The 4,975-nt window shown below is 46.9% G+C and overlaps 2 non-coding genes across 2 annotated transcripts; one reads left to right on the plus strand and one right to left on the minus strand.

The window, feature by feature from the left end:
- Positions 1-675: 675 nt before the first annotated feature.
- On the minus strand, positions 676-794 carry LOC120522657. Its single transcript, XR_005632465.1, has one exon. It is a non-coding gene; the product is annotated as a 5S ribosomal RNA (ribosomal RNA).
- A 998-nt stretch (positions 795-1,792) lies between these two features.
- Positions 1,793-1,956, plus strand: LOC120522658. Its single transcript, XR_005632466.1, has one exon. It is a non-coding gene; the product is annotated as a U1 spliceosomal RNA (small nuclear RNA).
- The last annotated feature ends 3,019 nt before the right edge of the window (positions 1,957-4,975 follow it).

Consider the following 4,975-nt stretch of genomic DNA (forward strand, 5'->3'; position numbering starts at 1 on the left):
GAGACTTGGTGGTGTTTGGGAGGTCAGGGAAAAGAGAGGTCGGGAAGAAAGATTGGGACCGAATAAACGTGATAAAAGAAGTATTGTGGAAGGCAAGGTGTGCATACACAAATAAACAGAAAGTTTTTTCCCAACAGAAAATAATTGGAATGATCAGAGAAAACCTCTCGTTTTATGAGAAAAACATCTCAACTTTGGAAGCCCTCTTTTCTAAACGACAGCCCTATGTTTTTATTTTTTCTCTCCTTCCCTGTCTGTCTTCATTTTTTTTTTTTGCCATTCTTTTAAATTTGAATGTACGTTGTCCTTCATGCTGATCCCCTTCTGTCGGCTCTCGCTCTCGCCACCCATTTAAGACCCCCCTGTTCCCCGTTCCTCCTCATGGATGGATGGATGGATAGAAAGACAGATAGATCTCGTCCAGCTCTTCAGACGGGGAGCCTGCAACTTTACAAAGGGGGGCATCGTCCAGAAAGGACCAGCAGCCTCGTGTCCTTTCCAACCTGCAATCCCACAGTGGCATCAAAGGGAGGGCAAGCACCGGCTCAAGTCTCGAACGTGTACCCAGGGCTGCCCCAGATCACTCGGCTGCCAAAAGCCCAGCTTCTGATACGGGTGGAAGGAGGAAAAGAAAAAGACGAGGCGAAGGGCGACTCCTGCTGGCAGAAAGGCAAAAGCTTACGGCACTCGGTATTCCCAGGCGGTCTCCCATCCAAGTACTAACCGAGCCCGACTCTGCTTAGCTTCCGAGATCGGACGAGATCGGGCGTGTTCAGAGTGGTATGGCCGTAAACGAGGGCTGCTCGTTTTCTCTCCCAAATAGGCAACTGTGGAAGCCCTCTTTTCTAAACGACAGCCCTATGTTTTTTTTTTTTTCTCCTTCCCTGTCTGTCTTCATTTTTTTTTTTTAATTGCCATTCTTTTGAAATTTTAAGTTATGTCTTTTGAATTAGAATGTGCGTTGTCCTTCATACTGATCCCCTTCTGTCGGCTCTCTCGCTCTCGCCACCCATTTAAGACTCCCCTGTTACCCGTTCCACCTCATGGATGGATGGATTGATGGATGGATGGATGGATGGATAGATAGACAGAGAGATCTCGTCCAGCTCATCAGACGGGGAGCCTGCAACTTTACAAAGGGGGGCATCTTCCAGAAAGAACCAGCAACCTCGTATCCTTGCTAACGTGCAATCCCACAGTGGCATCAAAGGGAGGGCAAGCACCGGCTCAAGTCTCGAACGTGTACCCAGCGCTGCCCCAGATCACTCGGCGGCCTCGGCGCAGGTCTTCCCGAGGGTGCTCTGCTGCCGTGTGCGAGCGCCCACGCCGAGGGCTTCTTCCTCTCGGTCTCCGGAGCGCAGGGTCGCCTTCCTCTTCGCAGCTTTGCCTCCTGCCTCCTGTCTGCCGCCTGCCGCCTGTCTTTGCTGTTGGGCGGCTGTTTCTCATTCAGCATCCCGCCCAGTCCTACCCCTCCTGTTTCTCTTCCAGCCAATAAGCTCCAGCGATGGGTGGCTGGTTTGCATAAGAGCGAGGTGCACCTTGGGGTTGCTAGTGAAACCTGTCTAATCAAGGTGGTGAGGTCGGTGCAACCCCAACATCCGGTCACGGTGCACACGGGCGTCTGGGCAGCAGCTAGCTCCCGCGCATGCGCGCTCCGAGGCCAAAGAAGCCCGAAGGATCCCGAAGAAGCCCGAAGGAGGCCGAAGGACCGAGGACTGTGCTGGGGAAAACCTCCCGCCGCCGAGCGATGAAGCCGAGGAAGTGGGAGGATGAGCGCCGGGCTGTACAACTCATACTTACCTGGCAGGGGAGATACCATGATCACTAAGGTGGTTCTCCCAGGGCGAGGCTCATCCATTGCACTCCGGGTGTGCTGACCCCTGCGATTTCCCCAAATGCGGGAAACTCGACTGCATAATTTGTGGTAGTGGGGGACTGCGTTCGCGCTCTCCCTGATAGTCCTGGTTCAAAAAACAGACTGAAAACATGCGTTTCAACTTATGGAAGTGGTGCTTGGGCGATTGTGAAGCAGGAGCCTGTGAGACAACGGCTCTGGGAGCTTTAAGCAATAAATAAAGAAGTTCCAAAAATCAATCAATCAATCTGTCTGTCTGTCCATTTATTTATTTATTTTAAGGACCCCCCCAATAGAAAAATTATAATAAAAATAATATTAATTTAAATTAACTAATCAATGTATGTATTTATCTTAAGGACCCCCCCACACACATAATAAAATAATAATATAAATAATCATTCATTATTTTTAGTGCCTCTTTACTGATTTTAAGCCGCTTTCCTTGCTGCCAAGAGCCCAGCTTCTGACACGGGTGGAAGGAGGAAAAGAAAAGACGAGGTGAAGGGCGACTCCTGCTGGCAGAAAGGCAAAAGCTTACAGCACTCGGTATTCCCAGTAAACGAGGGCTGCTCCTTTTTCTCTCCCCAAATATGCAACTTTGGAAGCCCTCTTTTCTGAACGACAGCCGTATGTTTTTTTTTTCACTCCTTCCCTGTCTGTCTTCATTTTTTTTTTGCCATTCTTTTGAAATTTTTCGAATGTCTTTTGAATTAGAATGTACGTTGTCCTTCATGCTGATCCCCTTCTGTCGGCTCTCTCGCTCTCGCCACCCATTTAAGACCCCCCTGTTACCCGTTCCACCTCATGGATGGATGGATGGATGGATGGATACATAGATAGACAGATAGATCTCGTCCAGCTCTTCAGACGGGGAGCCTGCAACTTTACAAAGGGGGGCATCGTCCAGAAAGGACCAGCAACCTCGTGTCCTTGCTAACGTGCAATCCCACAGTGGCATGGGCAAAGCGTGAATATCGGCAAAGTTTCTTAGCAGCCTTTGTCGATTTTCACAAAGCATTCGACTCAGTTGTTCGAGCTTCCCTGTGGGAGTTCCTGAGACTTAGTGGGATTCCCCCTGAAGTTGCTGGATATCATGGCCAGCCCGTACACTGGTACTGTGAGTGGTGTGGAGACAGAACCTCTGTGTTTTTCCCAGTTGATTCTGTGGTTCGTCAGGGGTGTGTTCTTGCTCCTACTTTGTTCAGTGCTTGTATGGACTGGGTGTTGTGCAGGGTCATGGGGTTCAGCGGCTGTGGGGCATCTGTTGGAGAAGAAAGATTCATGAATATTGACTTTGCTGATGATGCTGTGATTGTCGTGGAGTCAATGGAGGCTCTGATCAGGGTGCTCAAGAGACTGAGTGAGGAGTCTGAGTGTCTGGGCTTGTGAGTGTCCTGGATGAAAACCAACAGCCAGGCCTTTAATGACCTCTTGGGCACAGATATCAGCAGTGTGTCTGTTTGCGGAGAGTGTGTTGACCTTGTTGAGTGGTTTACTTACCTTGGCAGTGACATTCATGTCCCTGGTGACTCTTCCTATGAAGTCAGTAGACAGATGGGGAGAGCTTGGTGGTTCATGAGGTCACTGGAAAGGGGTGTGTGGCGCTCCCAATATCTCTGCAAAGAACGAAGGGCCAAGTCTTTAGAGTCCTGGTGCTTCCTTTCTTGCTATATGTTTGTGAGACATGGATGCTCCCCAGTGACCTGAGATGAAGACTGGACTCCTTTGGTACTGTGCCCCTTCGGAGAATCCTTGGGTACCGCTGGTTTTACTTTGTGTTCCTCATGGAATCCGTTGGGGGAAATGGAAGGAAAAACCACTAGGAAGAATAAGGTTGTCAAATGTTGTGAAAGTATTGGGGTTAAGAATACAGAGAGGATGGAGTGGAAAGAAATGGGGAAAAAGATAACCAAAAAAAAAAAGCAGGATTTTGGAGGTTAACGAACTTATCAATAGAAGGGAAGATATTGCTGATGAAGGCAGTTACAATCCCAAAACTATCGTATTTAGCAAATGTGTTTTTTCCACCAAAGAAAATAGTAAGAAGAATTATAAGAAAGTGTTTTGTGTTCTTATAGGGTTCATAATGTGAAAAATTGGCAAGAAGGAAGGTAATGAAAATGGAGGGAAAGAGGTTCCGAATATAGAAAGGGAGTTGACTTTAAGACACACAGCAACTGTTGTTAATATGACATTAAGTAAAATTGGGAAGTTAGCGGATATGATCAGATATCTGCTAGGAACAGAATTCAAAAAAGCAAAAGAGCCCAATTAAATAAGGGGAAATCCGAGTGCCATCTGCAGGGCAAGTGGCAGGAGGACTTTGCACGACATGAAAATACATAGAGGCGGTTAAAATATTAGGGATCCATTTTGGAGAGGAGAAGGAGGGAAGAAGAGACTGGAAGGAGATGGAAAGAAAGTTATACAAGCTCACAAGTCTCTGGAGGACTAGGAGACTAACATATGAGGGCAAAATTTTGCTAATTAAGTCAATAATTTTGCCCAGGCTCTTTTTTCTGGCAACAGTTTTTTTACGGACAAAATATATTCTAAGGAAAATCGAAAGACAATGTTTTTATTTTTTTGGGAGGTCTACAGATGAGAAGGTCGCAAGACAGAAAGTAAAGAAACAAAAAAGGAAAGGGGGAGAAAGGTTTTCTGGACTTAAGGATCTTGTTAAGATTGAAATACACGGCCGTTTACATATCCTTGTTACAGAGCGGAAAGGGAGGGCAGCGGATTTAGCCAGGTACATGATGGGTGGTCATCTAAGAAGGTTTGGGCTTTATAAAACCCAGAACAAGAAACCATATGAGTTTAGATTACCCAAACTATACAGGAGGTTGATGGACTGTATCAAAGATTGTGGGCTTCAGCAGGATGAAAAGGACTTGTGGAGGAGGTGGAAAGAATTAGTGGAAAAGTAAGGAAAGTGAGAAGCCAGTAAACATTACTGGGAAATCTAGAGAGGAATCTAAACTGATATGGGAAAGATTTGGGGGAAAGTTTCCAAATAATCAAGTAGCAGATATAGCCTGGCTGGCCGCCCATGAAGCACTAGAAACCAACCTGGCTTTAAGTAAAAGAAAGAATTTACAAGGGCCTAAATGTCCC

This window comes from Polypterus senegalus, unplaced genomic scaffold, assembly GCF_016835505.1.
Source record: "Polypterus senegalus isolate Bchr_013 unplaced genomic scaffold, ASM1683550v1 scaffold_2093, whole genome shotgun sequence".
Taxonomy (NCBI): domain Eukaryota; kingdom Metazoa; phylum Chordata; class Cladistia; order Polypteriformes; family Polypteridae; genus Polypterus; species Polypterus senegalus.